The following is a 23,982-nucleotide window of genomic DNA, read 5'->3' on the forward strand; positions in this document are numbered from 1 at the left end:
TCTATGTGCATTAACACCGAAGACCACGACATGAAAAGTAAAATCCAAGATTCTTCTTTCTATGTAGCTGGAACCGAAAACAACCTGTTTTGTTTTCTTTAGGCTTGTTAAACTTCGCTTTGCTATTTGTGGGTGAATGAACACCGAAAGAACAATCCAAGCTTCTTTGTCCTCTTTCTATTGTGATGGAACCAAAACACCTAAGCTTGATTTTCGCTAAGAAACATTTCACTCTGCGATTTTGGGGTGAATGTGCATTCTAACCACAAAAACACCAATTTTGAAAGAAGCCCAATCAAAGCTTATTCGTCGTCTTTCTACGCATATGAAAGCGAAAAGACGGTGTGGTGTTATTTTGGTATCATTACACACACTTTGCGGCTTCGGTGTCATAGTGCATTAACACCGAAGAACACGACATGAAATAAGTAAAATCCAAGATTCTTCTTTCTATGTAGCTGGAACCGAAAACAACCTGTTTTGTTTTGTTTAGGCTTGTTAAACTTCGCTTTGCTATTTGTGGGTGAATGAACACCGAAAGAACAATCCAAGCGTCTTAGTCCTCTTTCTATTGTGATGGAACCAAAACACCTAAGCTGGATTTTGGCTGATAAGAAACATTTCACTCTGCGATTTTGGGGTGAATGTGCATTCTAACCACAAAAACACCAATTTTGAAAGAAGCCCAATCAAAGCTTATTCGTCGTCTTTCTACGCATATGAAAGCGAAAAGACGGTGTGGTGTTATTTTGGTATCATTCCACACACTTTGCGAATTCGTTGTCAATGTGCATTAACACCGAAGAACACGACATGAAATAAGTAAAATCCAAGATTCTTCTTTCTATGTAGCTGGAACCGAAAACAACCTGTTTTGTTTTGTTTAGGCTTGTTAAACTTCGCTTTGCTATTTGTGGGTGAATGAACACCGAAAGAACAATCCAAGCTTCTTAGTCCTCTTTCTATTGTGATGGAACCAAAACACCTAAGCTTGATTTTGGCTGATAAGAAACATTTCACTCTGCGATTTTGGGGTGAATGTGCATTCTAACCACAAAAACACCAATTTTGAAAGAAGCCCAATCAAAGCTTATTCGTCGTCTTTCTACGCATATGAAAGTGAAAAGACGGTGTTGTGTTATTTTGGTATCATTCCACACACTTTGAGAATTCGGTGTCAATGTGCATTAACACCGAAGAACACGACATGAAATAAGTAAAATCCAAGATTCTTCTTTCTATGTAGCTGGAACCGAAAACAACCTGTTTTGTTCTGTTTAGGCTTGTTAAACTTCACTTTACTATTTGTGGGTGAATGAACACCGAAAGAACAATGCAAGCGTCTTAGTCCTCTTTCTATTGTGATGGAACCAAAACACCTAAGCTTGATTTTGGTTGATAGGAAACATTTCACTCTGCGATTTTGGGGTGAATGTGCATTCTAACCACAAAAACACCAATTTTGAAAGAAGCCCAATCAAAGCTTATTCGTCGTCTTTCTACGCATATGAAAGCGAAAAGACGGTGTGGTGTTATTTTGGTATCATTCCACACACTTTGCGAATTCGGTGTCTATGTGCATTAACACCGAAGAACACGACATGAAATAAGTAAAATCCAAGATTCTTCTTTCTATGTAGCTGGAACCGAAAACAACCTGTTTTGTTTTGTTTAGGCTTCTTAAACTTCGCTTTGCTATTTGTGGGTGAATGAACACCGAAAGAACAATCCAAGCTTCTTAGTCCTCTTTCTATTGTGATGGAACCAAAACACCTAAGCTTGATTTTGGCTGATAAGAAACATTTCACTGCGATTTTGGGGTGAATGTGCATTCTAACCACAAAAACACCAATTTTGAAAGAAGCCCAATCAAAGCTTATTCGTCGTCTTTCTACGCATATGAAAGCGAAAAGACGGTGTTGTGTTATTTTGGTATCATTCCACACACTTTGCGAATTCGGTGTCAATGTGCATTAACACCGAAGAACACGACATGAAGTAAGTAAAATCCAAGATTCTTCTTTCTATGTAACTGGAACCGAAAACAACCTGTTTTGTTTTGTTTAGGCTTGTTAAACTTCACTTTGCTATTTGTGGGTGAATGAACACCGAAAGAACAATCCAAGCTTCTTAGTCCTCTTTCTATTGTGATGGAACCAAAACACCTAAGCTTGATTTTGGTTGATAAGAAACATTTCACTCTGCGATTTTTGGGTGAACGTGCATTCTAACCACAAAAACACCTATTTGAAATAAGCCCAATCAAAGCCTATTCGTCGTCTATCTACGCATATGAAAGCGAAAAGACGGTGTGGTGTTATTTTGGTATCATTACACACACTTTGCGAATTCGGTGTCTATGTGCATTAACACCGAAGAACACGACATGAAATAAGTAAAATCCAAGATTCTTCTTTCTATGTAGCTGGAACCGAAAACAACCTGTTTTGTTTTGTTTAGGCTTGTTAAACTTCGCTTTGCTATTTGTGGGTGAATGAACACCGAAAGAACAATCCAAGCTTCTTAGTCCTCTTTCTATTGTGATGGAACCAAAACACCTAAGCTGGATTTTGGCTGATAAGAAACATTTCACTCTGCGATTTTGGGGTGAATGTGCATTCTAACCACAAAAACACCAATTTTGAAAGAAGCCCAATCAAAGCTTATTCGTCGTCTTTCTACGCATATGAAAGCGAAAAGACGGTGTGGTGTTATTTTGGTATCATTCCACACACTTTGCGAATTCGGTGTCTATGTGCATTAACACCGAAGAACACGACACGAAATAAGTAGAATCCAAGATTCTTCTTTCTATGTAGCTGGAACCGAAAACAACCTGTTTTGTTTTGTTTAGGCTTGTTAAACCTCGCTTTGCTATTTGTGGGTGAATGAACACCGAAAGAACAATCCAAGCTTCTGAGTCCTCTTTCTATTGTGATGGAACCAAAACACCTAAGCTTGATTTTGGCTGATAAGAAACATTTCACTCTGCGATTTTGGGGTGAATGTGCATTCTAACCACAAAAACACCAATTTTGAAAGAAGCCCAATCAAAGCTTATTCGTCGTCTTTCTACGCATATGAAAGCGAAAAGACGGTGTGGTGTTATTTTGGTATCATTCCACACACTTTGCGAATTCGGTGTCAATGTGCATTAACACCGAAGAACACGACATGAAATAAGTAAAATCCAAGATTCTTCTTTCTATGTAGCTGGAACCGAAAACAACCTGTTTTGTTTTGTTTAGGCTTCTTAAACTTCGCTTTGCTATTTGTGGGTGAATGAACACCGAAAGAACAATCCAAGCTTCTTAGTCCTCTTTCTATTGTGATGGAACCAAAACACCTAAGCTTGATTTTGGCTGATAAGAAACATTTCACTCTGCGATTTTGGGGTGAATGTGCATTCTAACCACAAAAACACCAATTTTGAAAGAAGCCCAATCAGGACTTCCGGGTCGGCGCCATCGCCGAATGGCGGGCTCCCTCCGAGCTCCGGAGGGAGCCTGCTCGGCAGGGGCTGGGTCCTACCGCACCGGCGATGCGGGGACCCGTAAAAACCACGGCCACGGAGGCCGTGGACATGGAGACTCGGCTGGAACCGTTAGCGCCCTCCCGACTCGTGAAGAGCCTTTTTAAAGGCTGTGGATCGGGTGCCGGGGAGGAGCGTGGTGCTTTGAGTCCTCTGCTATCCCTGCCGAGCGCAGCCGCGAGCCATCCGGCGGAGAGCGCTGACTTCTTCTATTGAAAATTTGGACCTAAAAGAAGAACCCGTGAGTAATTGGAATATGGACTAAAAAGAGAGCTAAATTTTTTAAAAAATTGGGAGCGAACGGGGGAGGTGGAAAAAAGGAAGTCAGCCCCCCCCCAAATTGTAGAAGAGTCAAAACAAAGGACTGGATAACTAAGATCGAGTGGAACCTTATCTTGCTGAACTAACAACTTCGCGAGGGAAAATTATAAGATTGAGCTGGAGGAGAAAAGTGGAATTTGTATCAAAAAGCAACCCCCCCCCGAACCCCTGGAGCGATCCGTGAAAGTGCCTGGAGAAGAGAAACGGAGGTTTTGACAGCTGTCAAGAGCTGTCAAAACGGAATAATAAAACTGAGACTTTGTTATGAGGACTTTGCCGGCTACATTTGCTATAAATTGAAGATAAATTGTTTCAAATAAGGATTTACAAGTTACTTGGACTGGTGGACGTGATCCGGAAGGGAACATTGTTACTGTAATCCATCTAGAGGAGCTGAGGGATATTGCATGTGTTTTCGACGGGAAACATGAACAGTTGAAGGGAACTTTTAATCTCCTGGGAAACTGCAGAAATGGAGCATTATTTTGTCTACAGAGGGTTTCACCCTACCGGGAACAATGGATCTATCTGTTCAAAACTGAAAGGAACATGATGCAATGTTCTGCTTTTGAACAACAAGCCTCTGTAGAGACACTAGAAGCTTTTGGAAAAAGAACATTTCTGTGAGGGAACAGGGAAGTAAAAAGGAAGAGAATGATTGACAAGAACAAGGAAGCAACAAGAATGGGACAGAGTTGGGGTGGGAACATTTGGGATATCCAGATTTGACAAGCTTATGGTTATAAATTTGGAGTTTTTACTCCTGGTTACAAAAATCTGGATAGAAGAAATGGGCCCCTTTTTGATAGACTCCTCCTAAGACTGGACTGACAAGAACAAGGAAACAACAAGAATGGGACAGAACTGGGGTGGGAACATTTGGGATATCCAGATTTGACAAGCTTAGGGATATAAATTTGGAGTTATTACTCCTGGTTATAAAAGTCTGGATAGAGGAAATGGGCCCCTTTTTTTGACAGACTCCTTTTAAGATTGGACTGGCAAGAACAAGGAAATAATAAGAATAGGACAGAATTGGGGTGGGAACATTTGGGATATCCAGATTTGACAAGCTTATGGATATAAATTTGGGGTTTTTACTCCTGGTTATAAAAATCTGGATAGAAGAAATGGGCCCCCTTTTTATTGATAGACCCCTTTTATGATTGGACACGTGCAATTTAAAAAGGCCGGTAAAGGACCAGAGGGATGTGGATTTATTGAAATGTGGGATCTTCAGGAAGAGGTTAGAAGTGGAGGGATAGGAGGAATGCAACAGGGAACGAGGGGAGGGAAATTTGGAATCCAAAGGTTGTAAAACTATTATTTGTTTTTATTTTATTATTATTAGTATTATATTTGAAAGGGGGGAACTCGTGGAAGGGAATAGATCGACCTTAGGGGATGGAAATTTGGATAAATTAAGTTAATGAGGATGAGTGTATTTTGGGAATAAGAATTTGTTGAAATTTATTGTCTTTTTGGAAGATTTGGAAAACAAGAGGGGGTGGGGAGGGGAAGTCCTGGATATTGGAAAAAAGTTTATGAATTGGATGTTATTTGTTTTAATTTGGAAAATCTTAATAAAAATTATTTTAAAAAAAAAATGAAAGAAGCCCAATCAAAGCTTATTCGTCGTCTTTCTACGCATATGAAAGTGAAAAGACGGTGTTGTGTTATTTTGGTATCATTCCACACACTTTGAGAATTCGGTGTCAATGTGCATTAACACCGAAGAACACGACATGAAATAAGTAAAATCCAAGATTCTTCTTTCTATGTAACTGGAACCGAAAACAACCTGTTTTGTTTTGTTTAGGCTTGTTAAACTTCACTTTACTATTTGTGGGTGAATGAACACCGAAAGAACAATCCAAGCTTCTTAGTCCTCTTTCTATTGTGATGGAACCAAAACACCTAAGCTTGATTTTGGCTGATAAGAAACATTTCACTGCGATTTTGGGGTGAATGTGCATTCTAACCACAAAAACACCAATTTTGAAAGAAGCCCAATCAAAGCTTATTCGTCGTCTTTATACGCATATGAAAGTGAAAAGACGGTGTTGTGTTATTTTGGTATCATTCCACACACTTTGCGAATTCGGTGTCAATGTGCATTAACACCGAAGAACACGACATGAAGTAAGTAAAATCCAAGATTCTTCTTTCTATGTAACTGGAACCGAAAACAACCTGTTTTGTTTTGTTTAGGCTTGTTAAACTTCACTTTGCTATTTGTGGGTGAATGAACACCGAAAGAACAATCCAAGCTTCTTAGTCCTCTTTCTATTGTGATGGAACCAAAACACCTAAGCTTGATTTTGGTTGATAAGAAACATTTCACTCTGCGATTTTTGGGTGAACGTGCATTCTAACCACAAAAACACCTATTTGAAATAAGCCCAATCAAAGCCTATTCGTCGTCTATCTACGCATATGAAAGCGAAAAGACGGTGTGGTGTTATTTTGGTATCATTACACACACTTTGCGAATTCGGTGTCTATGTGCATTAACACCGAAGAACACGACATGAAATAAGTAAAATCCAAGATTCTTCTTTCTATGTAGCTGGAACCGAAAACAACCTGTTTTGTTTTGTTTAGACTTGTTAAACTTCGCTTTGCTATTTGTGGGTGAATGAACACCGAAAGAACAATCCAAGCTTATTCGTCCTCTTTCTATTGTGATGGAACCAAAACACCTAAGCTGGATTTTGGCTGATAAGAAACATTTCACTCTGCGATTTTGGGGTGAATGTGCATTCTAACCACAAAAACACCAATTTGGAAAGAAGCCCAATCAAAGCTTATTCGTCGTCTTTCTACGCATATGAAAGCGAAAAGACGGTGTGGTGTTATTTTGGTATCATTACACACACTTTGCGAATTCGGTGTCTATGTGCATTAACACCGAAGACCACGACATGAAAAGTAAAATCCAAGATTCTTCTTTCTATGTAGCTGGAACCGAAAACAACCTGTTTTGTTTTCTTTAGGCTTGTTAAACTTCGCTTTGCTATTTGTGGGTGAATGAACACCGAAAGAACAATCCAAGCTTCTTTGTCCTCTTTCTATTGTGATGGAACCAAAACACCTAAGCTTGATTTTGGCTAAGAAACATTTCACTCTGCGATTTTGGGGTGAATGTGCATTCTAACCACAAAAACACCAATTTTGAAAGAAGCCCAATCAAAGCTTATTCGTCGTCTTTCTACGCATATGAAAGCGAAAAGACGGTGTGGTGTTATTTTGGTATCATTGCACACACTTTGCGGCTTCGGTGTCATAGTGCATTAACACCGAAGAACACGACATGAAATAAGTAAAATCCAAGATTCTTCTTTCTATGTAGCTGGAACCGAAAACAACCTGTTTTGTTTTGTTTAGGCTTGTTAAACTTCGCTTTGCTATTTGTGGGTGAATGAACACCGAAAGAACAATCCAAGCTTCTTAGTCCTTTTTCTATTGTGATGGAACCAAAACACCTAAGCTTGATTTTGGCTGATAAGAAACATTTCACTCTGCGATTTTGGGGTGAATGTGCATTCTAACCACAAAAACACCAATTTTGAAAGAAGCCCAATCAAAGCTTATTCGTCGTCTTTCTACGCATATGAAAGCGAAAAGACGGTGTGGTGTTATTTTGGTATCATTCCACACACTTTGCGAATTCGGTGTCAATGTGCATTAACACCGAAGAACACGACATGAAATAAGTAAAATCCAAGATTCTTCTTTCTATGTAGCTGGAACCGAAAACAACCTGTTTTGTTTTGTTTAGGCTTGTTAAACTTCGCTTTGCTATTTGTGGGTGAATGAACACCGAAAGAACAATCCAAGCTTCTTAGTCCTCTTTCTATTGTGATGGAACCAAAACACCTAAGCTTGATTTTGGCTGATAAGAAACATTTCACTCTGCGATTTTGGGGTGAATGTGCATTCTAACCACAAAAACACCAATTTTGAAAGAAGCCCAATCAAAGCTTATTCGTCGTCTTTCTACGCATATGAAAGTGAAAAGACGGTGTTGTGTTATTTTGGTATCATTCCACACACTTTGAGAATTCGGTGTCAATGTGCATTAACACCGAAGAACACGACATGAAATAAGTAAAATCCAAGATTCTTCTTTCTATGTAGCTGGAACCGAAAACAACCTGTTTTGTTCTGTTTAGGCTTGTTAAACTTCACTTTACTATTTGTGGGTGAATGAACACCGAAAGAACAATGCAAGCGTCTTAGTCCTCTTTCTATTGTGATGGAACCAAAACACCTAAGCTTGATTTTGGTTGATAGGAAACATTTCACTCTGCGATTTTGGGGTGAATGTGCATTCTAACCACAAAAACACCAATTTTGAAAGAAGCCCAATCAAAGCTTATTCGTCGTCTTTCTACGCATATGAAAGCGAAAAGACGGTGTGGTGTTATTTTGGTATCATTCCACACACTTTGCGAATTCGGTGTCAATGTGCATTAACACCGAAGAACACGACATGAAGTAAGTAAAATCCAAGATTCTTCTTTCTATGTAACTGGAACCGAAAACAACCTGTTTTGTTTTGTTTAGGCTTGTTAAACTTCACTTTGCTATTTGTGGGTGAATGAACACCGAAAGAACAATCCAAGCTTCTTAGTCCTCTTTCTATTGTGATGGAACCAAAACACCTAAGCTTGATTTTGGTTGATAAGAAACATTTCACTCTGCGATTTTTGGGTGAACGTGCATTCTAACCACAAAAACACCTATTTGAAATAAGCCCAATCAAAGCCTATTCGTCGTCTATCTACGCATATGAAAGCGAAAAGACGGTGTGGTGTTATTTTGGTATCATTACACACACTTTGCGAATTCGGTGTCTATGTGCATTAACACCGAAGAACACGACATGAAATAAGTAAAATCCAAGATTCTTCTTTCTATGTAGCTGGAACCGAAAACAACCTGTTTTGTTTTGTTTAGACTTGTTAAACTTCGCTTTGCTATTTGTGGGTGAATGAACACCGAAAGAACAATCCAAGCTTATTCGTCCTCTTTCTATTGTGATGGAACCAAAACACCTAAGCTGGATTTTGGCTGATAAGAAACATTTCACTCTGCGATTTTGGGGTGAATGTGCATTCTAACCACAAAAACACCAATTTGGAAAGAAGCCCAATCAAAGCTTATTCGTCGTCTTTCTACGCATATGAAAGCGAAAAGACGGTGTGGTGTTATTTTGGTATCATTACACACACTTTGCGAATTCGGTGTCTATGTGCATTAACACCGAAGACCACGACATGAAAAGTAAAATCCAAGATTCTTCTTTCTATGTAGCTGGAACCGAAAACAACCTGTTTTGTTTTCTTTAGGCTTGTTAAACTTCGCTTTGCTATTTGTGGGTGAATGAACACCGAAAGAACAATCCAAGCTTCTTTGTCCTCTTTCTATTGTGATGGAACCAAAACACCTAAGCTTGATTTTGGCTAAGAAACATTTCACTCTGCGATTTTGGGGTGAATGTGCATTCTAACCACAAAAACACCAATTTTGAAAGAAGCCCAATCAAAGCTTATTCGTCGTCTATCTACGCATATGAAAGCGAAAAGACGGTGTGGTGTTATTTTGGTATCATTACACACACTTTGCGGCTTCGGTGTCATAGTGCATTAACACCGAAGAACACGACATGAAATAAGTAAAATCCAAGATTCTTCTTTCTATGTAGCTGGAACCGAAAACAACCTGTTTTGTTTTGTTTAGGCTTGTTAAACTTCGCTTTGCTATTTGTGGGTGAATGAACACCGAAAGAACAATCCAAGCTTCTTAGTCCTCTTTCTATTGTGATGGAACCAAAACACCTAAGCTTGATTTTGGCTGATAAGAAACATTTCACTCTGCGATTTTGGGGTGAATGTGCATTCTAACCACAAAAACACCAATTTTGAAAGAAGCCCAATCAAAGCTTATTCGTCGTCTTTCTACGCATATGAAAGCGAAAAGACGGTGTGGTGTTATTTTGGTATCATTCCACACACTTTGCGAATTCGGTGTCAATGTGCATTAACACCGAAGAACACGACATGAAATAAGTAAAATCCAAGATTCTTCTTTCTATGTAGCTGGAACCGAAAACAACCTGTTTTGTTTTGTTTAGGCTTGTTAAACTTCGCTTTGCTATTTGTGGGTGAATGAACACCGAAAGAACAATCCAAGCTTCTTAGTCCTCTTTCTATTGTGATGGAACCAAAACACCTAAGCTTGATTTTGGCTGATAAGAAACATTTCACTCTGCGATTTTGGGGTGAATGTGCATTCTAACCACAAAAACACCAATTTTGAAAGAAGCCCAATCAAAGCTTATTCGTCGTCTTTCTACGCATATGAAAGTGAAAAGACGGTGTTGTGTTATTTTGGTATCATTCCACACACTTTGAGAATTCGGTGTCAATGTGCATTAACACCGAAGAACACGACATGAAATAAGTAAAATCCAAGATTCTTCTTTCTATGTAGCTGGAACCGAAAACAACCTGTTTTGTTCTGTTTAGGCTTGTTAAACTTCACTTTACTATTTGTGGGTGAATGAACACCGAAAGAACAATGCAAGCGTCTTAGTCCTCTTTCTATTGTGATGGAACCAAAACACCTAAGCTTGATTTTGGTTGATAGGAAACATTTCACTCTGCGATTTTGGGGTGAATGTGCATTCTAACCACAAAAACACCAATTTTGAAAGAAGCCCAATCAAAGCTTATTCGTCGTCTTTCTACGCATATGAAAGCGAAAAGACGGTGTGGTGTTATTTTGGTATCATTCCACACACTTTGCGAATTCGGTGTCTATGTGCATTAACACCGAAGAACACGACATGAAATAAGTAAAATCCAAGATTCTTCTTTCTATGTAGCTGGAACCGAAAACAACCTGTTTTGTTTTGTTTAGGCTTGTTAAACTTCGCTTTGCTATTTGTGGGTGAATGAACACCGAAAGAACAATCCAAGCTTCTTAGTCCTCTTTCTATTGTGATGGAACCAAAACACCTAAGCTTGATTTTGGCTGATAAGAAACATTTCACTGCGATTTTGGGGTGAATGTGCATTCTAACCACAAAAACACCAATTTTGAAAGAAGCCCAATCAAAGCTTATTCGTCGTCTTTCTACGCATATGAAAGCGAAAAGACGGTGTTGTGTTATTTTGGTATCATTCCACACACTTTGCGAATTCGGTGTCAATGTGCATTAACACCGAAGAACACGACATGAAGTAAGTAAAATCCAAGATTCTTCTTTCTATGTAGCTGGAACCGAAAACAACCTGTTTTGTTTTGTTTAGGCTTGTTAAACTTCGCTTTGCTATTTGTGGGTGAATGAACACCGAAAGAACAATCCAAGCTTATTCGTCCTCTTTCTATTGTGATGGAACCAAAACACCTAAGCTGGATTTTGGCTGATAAGAAACATTTCACTCTGCGATTTTGGGGTGAATGTGCATTCTAACCACAAAAACACCAATTTTGAAAGAAGCCCAATCAAAGCTTATTCGTCGTCTTTCTTCGCATATGAAAGCGAAAAGACGGTGTGGTGTTATTTTGGTATCATTCCACACACTTTGCGAATTCGGTGTTTATGTGCATTAACACCGAAGAACACGACACGAAATAAGTAGAATCCAAGATTCTTCTTTCGATGTAGCTGGAACCGAAAACAACCTGTTTTGTTTTGTTTAGGCTTGTTAAACCTCGCTTTGCTATTTGTGGGTGAATGAACACCGAAAGAACAATCCAAGCTTCTGAGTCCTCTTTCTATTGTGATGGAACCAAAACACCTAAGCTTGATTTTGGCTGATAAGAAACATTTCACTCTGCGATTTTGGGGTGAATGTGCATTCTAACCACAAAAACACCAATTTTGAAAGAAGCCCAATCAAAGCTTATTCGTCGTCTTTCTACGCATATGAAAGCGAAAAGACGGTGTGGTGTTATTTTGGTATCATTCCACACACTTTGCGAATTCGGTGTCAATGTGCATTAACACCGAAGAACACGACATGAAATAAGTAAAATCCAAGATTCTTCTTTCTATGTAGCTGGAACCGAAAACAACCTGTTTTGTTTTGTTTAGGCTTCTTAAACTTCGCTTTGCTATTTGTGGGTGAATGAACACCGAAAGAACAATCCAAGCTTCTTAGTCCTCTTTCTATTGTGATGGAACCAAAACACCTAAGCTTGATTTTGGCTGATAAGAAACATTTCACTCTGCGATTTTGGGGTGAATGTGCATTCTAACCACAAAAACACCAATTTTGAAAGAAGCCCAATCAGGACTTCCGGGTCGGCGCCATCGCCGAATGGCGGGCTCCCTCCGAGCTCCGGAGGGAGCCTGCTCGGCAGGGGCTGGGTCCTACCGCACCGGCGATGCGGGGACCCGTAAAAACCACGGCCACGGAGGCCGTGGACATGGAGACTCGGCTGGAACCGTTAGCGCCCTCCCGACTCGTGAAGAGCCTTTTTAAAGGCTGTGGATCGGGTGCCGGGGAGGAGCGTGGTGCTTTGAGTCCTCTGCTATCCCTGCCGAGCGCAGCCGCGAGCCATCCGGCGGAGAGCGCTGACTTCTTCTATTGAAAATTTGGACCTAAAAGAAGAACCCGTGAGTAATTGGAATATGGACTAAAAAGAGAGCTAAATTTTTTAAAAAATTGGGAGCGAACGGGGGAGGTGGAAAAAAGGAAGTCAGCCCCCCCCCAAATTGTAGAAGAGTCAAAACAAAGGACTGGATAACTAAGATCGAGTGGAACCTTATCTTGCTGAACTAACAACTTCGCGAGGGAAAATTATAAGATTGAGCTGGAGGAGAAAAGTGGAATTTGTATCAAAAAGCAACCCCCCCCCGAACCCCTGGAGCGATCCGTGAAAGTGCCTGGAGAAGAGAAACGGAGGTTTTGACAGCTGTCAAGAGCTGTCAAAACGGAATAATAAAACTGAGACTTTGTTATGAGGACTTTGCCGGCTACATTTGCTATAAATTGAAGATAAATTGTTTCAAATAAGGATTTACAAGTTACTTGGACTGGTGGACGTGATCCGGAAGGGAACATTGTTACTGTAATCCATCTAGAGGAGCTGAGGGATATTGCATGTGTTTTCGACGGGAAACATGAACAGTTGAAGGGAACTTTTAATCTCCTGGGAAACTGCAGAAATGGAGCATTATTTTGTCTACAGAGGGTTTCACCCTACCGGGAACAATGGATCTATCTGTTCAAAACTGAAAGGAACATGATGCAATGTTCTGCTTTTGAACAACAAGCCTCTGTAGAGACACTAGAAGCTTTTGGAAAAAGAACATTTCTGTGAGGGAACAGGGAAGTAAAAAGGAAGAGAATGATTGACAAGAACAAGGAAGCAACAAGAATGGGACAGAGTTGGGGTGGGAACATTTGGGATATCCAGATTTGACAAGCTTATGGTTATAAATTTGGAGTTTTTACTCCTGGTTACAAAAATCTGGATAGAAGAAATGGGCCCCTTTTTGATAGACTCCTCCTAAGACTGGACTGACAAGAACAAGGAAACAACAAGAATGGGACAGAACTGGGGTGGGAACATTTGGGATATCCAGATTTGACAAGCTTAGGGATATAAATTTGGAGTTATTACTCCTGGTTATAAAAGTCTGGATAGAGGAAATGGGCCCCTTTTTTTGACAGACTCCTTTTAAGATTGGACTGGCAAGAACAAGGAAATAATAAGAATAGGACAGAATTGGGGTGGGAACATTTGGGATATCCAGATTTGACAAGCTTATGGATATAAATTTGGGGTTTTTACTCCTGGTTATAAAAATCTGGATAGAAGAAATGGGCCCCCTTTTTATTGATAGACCCCTTTTATGATTGGACACGTGCAATTTAAAAAGGCCGGTAAAGGACCAGAGGGATGTGGATTTATTGAAATGTGGGATCTTCAGGAAGAGGTTAGAAGTGGAGGGATAGGAGGAATGCAACAGGGAACGAGGGGAGGGAAATTTGGAATCCAAAGGTTGTAAAACTATTATTTGTTTTTATTTTATTATTATTAGTATTATATTTGAAAGGGGGGAACTCGTGGAAGGGAATAGATCGACCTTAGGGGATGGAAATTTGGATAAATTAAGTTAATGAGGATGAGTGTATTTTGGGAATAAGAATTTGTTGAAATTTATTGTCTTTTTGGAAGATTTGGAACACAAGAGGGGGTGGGGAGGGGAAGTCCTGGATATTGGAAAAAAGTTTATGAATTGGATGTTATTTGTTTTAATTTGGAAAATCTTAATAAAAATTATTTAAAAAAAAAAATGAAAGAAGCCCAATCAAAGCTTATTCGTCGTCTTTCTACGCATATGAAAGTGAAAAGACGGTGTTGTGTTATTTTGGTATCATTCCACACACTTTGAGAATTCGGTGTCAATGTGCATTAACACCGAAGAACACGACATGAAATAAGTAAAATCCAAGATTCTTCTTTCTATGTAACTGGAACCGAAAACAACCTGTTTTGTTTTGTTTAGGCTTGTTAAACTTCACTTTACTATTTGTGGGTGAATGAACACCGAAAGAACAATCCAAGCATATTCGCCCTCTTTCTATTGTGATGGAACCAAAACACCTAAGCTTGATTTTGTTGATAAGAAACATTTCATTCTGCTATTTTTGGGTGAATGTGCATTCTAACCACAAAAACACCAATTTTGAAATAAGACCAATCAAAGCTTATTCGACGTCTTTCTAAGCATATGAAAGCGAAAAGACGGTGTGGTGTTATTTTGGTATCATTACACACACTTTGCGAATTCGGTGTCAAAGTGCATTAACACCATAGAACACGACATGAAATAAGCAAAATCCAAGATTCTTCTTTCTATGTAGCTGGAACCCAAAACAACCTGTTTTGTTTTGTTTAGGCTTGTTAAACTTCGCTTTGCTATTTGTGGGTGAATGAACACCGAAAGAACAATCCAAGCTTCTTAGTCCTCTATCTATTGTGACGGAACCAAAACACCTAAGCTTGATTTTGGCTGATAAGAAACATTTCACTCTGCGATTTTTGGGTGAATGTGCATTCTAACCACAAAAACACCAATTTTGAAAGAAGCCCAATCAAAAGCTTATTCGACGTCTTTCTAAGCATATGAAAGCGAAAAGACGGTGTGGTGTTATTTTGGTATCATTACACACACTTTGCGAATTCTGTGTCAAAGTGCATTAACACCATAGAACACCATAGAACATGAAATAAGCAAAATCCAAGATTCTTCTTTTTATGTAGCTGGAACCCAAAAGAACCTGTTTTGTTATGTTTAGGCTTGTTAAACTTCGCTTTGCTATTTGTGGGTGAATGAACACCGAAAGAACAATCCAAGCTTCTTATTCCTCTTTCTATTGTGATGGAACCAAAACACCTAAGCTTGATTTTGGCTGATAAGAAACATTTCACTGCGATTTTGGGGTGAATGTGCATTCTAACCACAAAAACACCAATTTTGAAAGAAGCCCAATCAAAGCTTATTCGTCGTCTTTATACGCATATGAAAGTGAAAAGACGGTGTTGTGTTATTTTGGTATCATTCCACACACTTTGCGAATTCGGTGTCAATGTGCATTAACACCGAAGAACACGACATGAAGTAAGTAAAATCCAAGATTCTTCTTTCTATGTAACTGGAACCGAAAACAACCTGTTTTGTTTTGTTTAGGCTTGTTAAACTTCACTTTGCTATTTGTGGGTGAATGAACACCGAAAGAACAATCCAAGCTTCTTAGTCCTCTTTCTATTGTGATGGAACCAAAACACCTAAGCTGGATTTTGGCTGATAAGAAACATTTCACTCTGCGATTTTGGGGTGAATGTGCATTCTAACCACAAAAACACCAATTTGGAAAGAAGCCCAATCAAAGCTTATTCGTCGTCTTTCTACGCATATGAAAGCGAAAAGACGGTGTGGTGTTATTTTGGTATCATTACACACACTTTGCGAATTCGGTGTCTATGTGCATTAACACCGAAGACCACGACATGAAAAGTAAACAAGATTCTTCTTTCTATGTAGCTGGAACCGAAAACAACCTGTTTTGTTTTCTTTAGGCTTGTTAAACTTCACTTTGCTATTTGTGGGTGAATGAACACCGAAAGAACAATCCAAGCTTCTGAGTCCTCTTTCTATTGTGATGGAACCAAAACACCTAAGCTGGATTTTGGCTGATAAGAAACATTTCACTCTGCGATTTTGGGGTGAATGTGCATTCTAACCACAAAAACACCAATTTGGAAAGAAGCCCAATCAAAGCTTATTCGTCGTCTTTCTACGCATATGAAAGCGAAAAGACGGTGTGGTGTTATTTTGGTATCATTACACACACTTTGCGAATTCGGTGTCTATGTGCATTAACACCGAAGACCACGACATGAAAAGTAAAATCCAAGATTCTTCTTTCTATGTAGCTGGAACCGAAAACAACCTGTTTTGTTTTCTTTAGGCTTGTTAAACTTCGCTTTGCTATTTGTGGGTGAATGAACACCGAAAGAACAATCCAAGCTTCTTTGTCCTCTTTCTATTGTGATGGAACCAAAACACCTAAGCTTGATTTTGGCTAAGAAACATTTCACTCTGCGATTTTGGGGTGAATGTGCATTCTAACCACAAAAACACCAATTTTGAAAGAAGCCCAATCAAAGCTTATTCGTCGTCTTTCTACGCATATGAAAGCGAAAAGACGGTGTGGTGTTATTTTGGTATCATTACACACACTTTGCGGCTTCGGTGTCATAGTGCATTAACACCGAAGAACACGACATGAAATAAGTAAAATCCAAGATTCTTCTTTCTATGTAGCTGGAACCGAAAACAACCTGTTTTGTTTTGTTTAGGCTTGTTAAACTTCGCTTTGCTATTTGTGGGTGAATGAACACCGAAAGAACAATCCAAGCTTCTTAGTCCTCTTTCTATTGTGATGGAACCAAAACACCTAAGCTTGATTTTGGCTGATAAGAAACATTTCACTCTGCGATTTTGGGGTGAATGTGCATTCTAACCACAAAAACACCAATTTTGAAAGAAGCCCAATCAAAGCTTATTCGTCGTCTTTCTACGCATATGAAAGCGAAAAGACGGTGTGGTGTTATTTTGGTATCATTCCACACACTTTGCGAATTCGGTGTCAATGTGCATTAACACCGAAGAACACGACATGAAATAAGTAAAATCCAAGATTCTTCTTTCTATGTAGCTGGAACCGAAAACAACCTGTTTTGTTTTGTTTAGGCTTGTTAAACTTCGCTTTGCTATTTGTGGGTGAATGAACACCGAAAGAACAATCCAAGCTTCTTAGTCCTCTTTCTATTGTGATGGAACCAAAACACCTAAGCTTGATTTTGGCTGATAAGAAACATTTCACTCTGCGATTTTGGGGTGAATGTGCATTCTAACCACAAAAACACCAATTTTGAAAGAAGCCCAATCAAAGCTTATTCGTCGTCTTTCTACGCATATGAAAGTGAAAAGACGGTGTTGTGTTATTTTGGTATCATTCCACACACTTTGAGAATTCGGTGTCAATGTGCATTAACACCGAAGAACACGACATGAAATAAGTAAAATCCAAGATTCTTCTTTCTATGTAACTGGAACCGAAAACAACCTGTTTTGTTTTGTTTAGGCTTGTTAAACTTCACTTTACTATTTGTGGGTGAATGAACACCGAAAGAACAATCCAAGCTTCTTAGTCCTCTTTCTATTGTGATGGAACCAAAACACCTAAGCTTGATTTTGGCTGATAAGAAACATTTCACTGCGATTTTGGGGTGAATGTGCATTCTAACCACAAAAACACCAATTTTGAAAGAAGCCCAATCAAAGCTTATTCGTCGTCTTTCTACGCATATGAAAGTGAAAAGACGGTGTTGTGTTATTTTGGTATCATTCCACACACTTTGCGAATTCGGTGTCAATGTGCATTAACACCGAAGAACACGACATGAAATAAGTAAAATCCAAGATTCTTCTTTCTATGTAGCTGGAACCGAAAACAACCTGTTTTGTTTTGTTTAGGCTTGTTAAACTTCGCTTTGCTATTTGTGGGTGAATGAACACCGAAAGAACAATCCAAGCTTCTTAGTCCTCTTTCTATTGTGATGGAACCAAAACACCTAAGCTTGATTTTGGCTGATAAGAAACATTTCACTCTGCGATTTTGGGGTGAATGTGCATTCTAACCACAAAAACACCAATTTTGAAAGAAGCCCAATCAAAGCTTATTCGTCGTCTTTCTACGCATATGAAAGCGAAAAGACGGTGTGGTGTTATTTTGGTATCATTCCACACACTTTGCGAATTCGGTGTCAATGTGCATTAACACCGAAGAACACGACATGAAATAAGTAAAATCCAAGATTCTTCTTTCTATGTAGCTGGAACCGAAAACAACCTGTTTTGTTTTGTTTAGGCTTGTTAAACTTCGCTTTGCTATTTGTGGGTGAATGAACACCGAAAGAACAATCCAAGCTTCTTAGTCCTCTTTCTATTGTGATGGAACCAAAACACCTAAGCTTGATTTTGGCTGATAAGAAACATTTCACTCTGCGATTTTGGGGTGAATGTGCATTCTAACCACAAAAACACCAATTTTGAAAGAAGCCCAATCAAAGCTTATTCGTCGTCTTTCTACGCATATGAAAGTGAAAAGACGGTGTTGTGTTATTTTGGTATCATTCCACACACTTTGAGAATTCGGTGTCAATGTGCATTAACACCGAAGAACACGACATGAAATAAGTAAATCCAAGATTCTTCTTTCTATGTAACTGGAACCGAAAACAACCTGTTTTGTTTTGTTTAGGCTTGTTAAACTTCACTTTACTATTTGTGGGTGAATGAACACCGAAAGAACAATCCAAGCTTCTTAGTCCTCTTTCTATTGTGATGGAACCAAAACACCTAAGCTTGATTTTGGCTGATAAGAAACATTTCACTGCGATTTTGGGGTGAATGTGCATTCTAACCACAAAAACACCAATTTTGAAAGAAGCCCAATCAAAGCTTATTCGTCGTATTTCTACGCATATGAAAGTGAAAAGACGGTGTTGTGTTATTTTGGTATCATTCCACACACTTTGCGAATTCGGTGTCAATGTGCATTAACACCGAAGAACACGACATGAAGTAAGTAAAATCCAAGATTCTTCTTTCTATGTAACTGGAACCGAAAACAACCTGTTTTGTTTTGTTTAGGCTTGTTAAACTTCACTTTGCTATTTGTGGGTGAATGAACACCGAAAGAACAATCCAAGCTTCTTAGTCCTCTTTCTATTGTGATGGAACCAAAACACCTAAGCTTGATTTTGGTTGATAAGAAACATTTCACTCTGCGATTTTTGGGTGAACGTGCATTCTAACCACAAAAACACCTATTTGAAATAAGCCCAATCAAAGCCTATTCGTCGTCTATCTACGCATATGAAAGCGAAAAGACGGTGTGGTGTTATTTTGGTATCATTACACACACTTTGCGAATTCGGTGTCTATGTGCATTAACACCGAAGAACACGACATGAAATAAGTAAAATCCAAGATTCTTCTTTCTATGTAGCTGGAACCGAAAACAACCTGTTTTGTTTTGTTTAGACTTGTTAAACTTCGCTTTGCTATTTGTGGGTGAATGAACACCGAAAGAACAATCCAAGCTTATTCGTCCTCTTTCTATTGTGATGGAACCAAAACACCTAAGCTGGATTTTGGCTGATAAGAAACATTTCACTCTGCGATTTTGGGGTGAATGTGCATTCTAACCACAAAAACACCAATTTGGAAAGAAGCCCAATCAAAGCTTATTCGTCGTCTTTCTACGCATATGAAAGCGAAAAGACGGTGTGGTGTTATTTTGGTATCATTACACACACTTTGCGAATTCGGTGTCTATGTGCATTAACACCGAAGACCACGACATGAAAAGTAAAATCCAAGATTCTTCTTTCTATGTAGCTGGAACCGAAAACAACCTGTTTTGTTTTCTTTAGGCTTGTTAAACTTCGCTTTGCTATTTGTGGGTGAATGAACACCGAAAGAACAATCCAAGCTTCTTTGTCCTCTTTCTATTGTGATGGAACCAAAACACCTAAGCTTGATTTTGGCTAAGAAACATTTCACTCTGCGATTTTGGGGTGAATGTGCATTCTAACCACAAAAACACCAATTTTGAAAGAAGCCCAATCAAAGCTTATTCGTCGTCTTTCTACGCATATGAAAGCGAAAAGACGGTGTGGTGTTATTTTGGTATCATTACACACACTTTGCGACTTCGGTGTCATAGTGCATTAACACCGAAGAACACGACATGAAATAAGTAAAATCCAAGATTCTTCTTTCTATGTAGCTGGAACCGAAAACAACCTGTTTTGTTTTGTTTAGTCTTGTTAAACTTCGCTTTGCTATTTGTGGGTGAATGAACACCGAAAGAACAATCCAAGCTTCTTAGTCCTCTTTCTATTGTGATGGAACCAAAACACCTAAGCTTGATTTTGGCTGATAAGAAACATTTCACTCTGCGATTTTGGGGTGAATGTGCATTCTAACCACAAAAACACCAATTTTGAAAGAAGCCCAATCAAAGCTTATTCGTCGTCTTTCTACGCATATGAAAGCGAAAAGACGGTGTGGTGTTATTTTGGTATCATTCCACACACTTTGCGAATTCGGTGTCAATGTGCATTAACACCGAAGAACACGACATGAAATAAGTAAAATCCAAGATTCTTCTTTCTATGTAGCTGGAACCGAAAACAACCTGTTTTGTTTTGTTTAGGCTTGTTAAACTTCGCTTTGCTATTTGTGGGTGAATGAACACCGAAAGAACAATCCAAGCTTCTTAGTCCTCTTTCTATTGTGATGGAACCAAAACACCTAAGCTTGATTTTGGCTGATAAGAAACATTTCACTCTGCGATTTTGGGGTGAATGTGCATTCTAACCACAAAAACACCAATTTTGAAAGAAGCCCAATCAAAGCTTATTCGTCGTCTTTCTACGCATATGAAAGTGAAAAGACGGTGTTGTGTTATTTTGGTATCATTCCACACACTTTGAGAATTCGGTGTCAATGTGCATTAACACCGAAGAACACGACATGAAATAAGTAAAATCCAAGATTCTTCTTTCTATGTAGCTGGAACCGAAAACAACCTGTTTTGTTTTGTTTAGGCTTGTTAAACTTCGCTTTGCTATTTGTGGGTGAATGAACACCGAAAGAACAATCCAAGCTTCTTAGTCCTCTTTCTATTGTGATGGAACCAAAACACCTAAGCTTGATTTTGGCTGATAAGAAACATTTCACTCTGCGATTTTGGGGTGAATGTGCATTCTAACCACAAAAACACCAATTTTGAAAGAAGCCCAATCAAAGCTTATTCGTCGTCTTTCTACGCATATGAAAGTGAAAAGACGGTGTTGTGTTATTTTGGTATCATTCCACACACTTTGAGAATTCGGTGTCAATGTGCATTAACACCGAAGAACACGACATGAAATAAGTAAAATCCAAGATTCTTCTTTCTATGTAACTGGAACCGAAAACAACCTGTTTTGTTTTGTTTAGGCTTGTTAAACTTCACTTTACTATTTGTGGGTGAATGAACACCGAAAGAACAATCCAAGCTTCTTAGTCCTCTTTCTATTGTGATGGAACCAAAACACCTAAGCTTGATTTTGGCTGATAAGAAACATTTCACTGCGATTTTGGGGTGAATGTGCATTCTAACCACAAAAACACCAATTTTGAAAGAAGCCCAATCAAAGCTTATTCGTCGTCTTTCTACGCATATGAAAGTGAAAAGACGGTGTTGTGTTATTTTGGTATCATTCCACACACTTTGCGAATTCGGTGTCAATGTGCATTAACACCGAAGAACACGACATGAAATAAGTAAAATCCAAGATTCTTCTTTCTATGTAGCTGGAACCGAAAACAACCTGTTTTGTTTTGTTTAGGCTTGTTAAACTTCGCTTTGCTATTTGTGGGTGAATGAACACCGAAAGAACAATCCAAGCTTCTTAGTCCTCTTTCTATTGTGATGGAACCAAAACACCTAAGCTTGATTTTGGCTGATAAGAAACATTTCACTCTGCGATTTTGGGGTGAATGTGCATTCTAACCACAAAAACACCAATTTTGAAAGAAGCCCAATCAAAGCTTATTCGTCGTCTTTCTACGCATATGAAAGCGAAAAGACGGTGTGGTGTTATTTTGGTATCATTCCACACACTTTGCGAATTCGGTGTCAATGTGCATTAACACCGAAGAACACGACATGAAATAAGTAAAATCCAAGATTCTTCTTTCTATGTAGCTGGAACCGAAAACAACCTGTTTTGTTTTGTTTAGGCTTGTTAAACTTCGCTTTGCTATTTGTGGGTGAATGAACACCGAAAGAACAATCCAAGCTTCTTAGTCCTCTTTCTATTGTGATGGAACCAAAACACCTAAGCTTGATTTTGGCTGATAAGAAACATTTCACTCTGCGATTTTGGGGTGAATGTGCATTCTAACCACAAAAACACCAATTTTGAAAGAAGCCCAATCAAAGCTTATTCGTCGTCTTTCTACGCATATGAAAGTGAAAAGACGGTGTTGTGTTATTTTGGTATCATTCCACACACTTTGAGAATTCGGTGTCAATGTGCATTAACACCGAAGAACACGACATGAAATAAGTAAATCCAAGATTCTTCTTTCTATGTAACTGGAACCGAAAACAACCTGTTTTGTTTTGTTTAGGCTTGTTAAACTTCACTTTACTATTTGTGGGTGAATGAACACCGAAAGAACAATCCAAGCTTCTTAGTCCTCTTTCTATTGTGATGGAACCAAAACACCTAAGCTTGATTTTGGCTGATAAGAAACATTTCACTGCGATTTTGGGGTGAATGTGCATTCTAACCACAAAAACACCAATTTTGAAAGAAGCCCAATCAAAGCTTATTCGTCGTCTTTCTACGCATATGAAAGTGAAAAGACGGTGTTGTGTTATTTTGGTATCATTCCACACACTTTGCGAATTCGGTGTCAATGTGCATTAACACCGAAGAACACGACATGAAGTAAGTAAAATCCAAGATTCTTCTTTCTATGTAACTGGAACCGAAAACAACCTGTTTTGTTTTGTTTAGGCTTGTTAAACTTCACTTTGCTATTTGTGGGTGAATGAACACCGAAAGAACAATCCAAGCTTCTTAGTCCTCTTTCTATTGTGATGGAACCAAAACACCTAAGCTTGATTTTGGTTGATAAGAAACATTTCACTCTGCGATTTTTGGGTGAACGTGCATTCTAACCACAAAAACACCTATTTGAAATAAGCCCAATCAAAGCCTATTCGTCGTCTATCTACGCATATGAAAGCGAAAAGACGGTGTGGTGTTATTTTGGTATCATTACACACACTTTGCGAATTCGGTGTCTATGTGCATTAACACCGAAGAACACGACATGAAATAAGTAAAATCCAAGATTCTTCTTTCTATGTAGCTGGAACCGAAAACAACCTGTTTTGTTTTGTTTAGACTTGTTAAACTTCGCTTTGCTATTTGTGGGTGAATGAACACCGAAAGAACAATCCAAGCTTATTCGTCCTCTTTCTATTGTGATGGAACCAAAACACCTAAGCTGGATTTTGGCTGATAAGAAACATTTCACTCTGCGATTTTGGGGTGAATGTGCATTCTAACCACAAAAACACCAATTTGGAAAGAAGCCCAATCAAAGCTTATTCGTCGTCTTTCTACGCATATGAAAGCGAAAAGACGGTGTGGTGTTATTTTGGTATCATTACACACACTTTGCGAATTCGGTGTCTATGTGCATTAACACCGAAGACCACGACATGAAAAGTAAAATCCAAGATTCTTCTTTCTATGTAGCTGGAACCGAAAACAACCTGTTTTGTTTTCTTTAGGCTTGTTAAACTTCGCTTTGCTATTTGTGGGTGAATGAACACCGAAAGAACAATCCAAGCTTCTTTGTCCTCTTTCTATTGTGATGGAACCAAAACACCTAAGCTTGATTTTGGCTAAGAAACATTTCACTCTGCGATTTTGGGGTGAATGTGCATTCTAACCACAAA

The sequence above is a fragment of the Podarcis melisellensis genome (assembly GCF_964234715.1).
Source record: "Podarcis melisellensis genome assembly, chromosome: 5".
NCBI classification, from domain to species: domain Eukaryota; kingdom Metazoa; phylum Chordata; class Lepidosauria; order Squamata; family Lacertidae; genus Podarcis; species Podarcis melisellensis.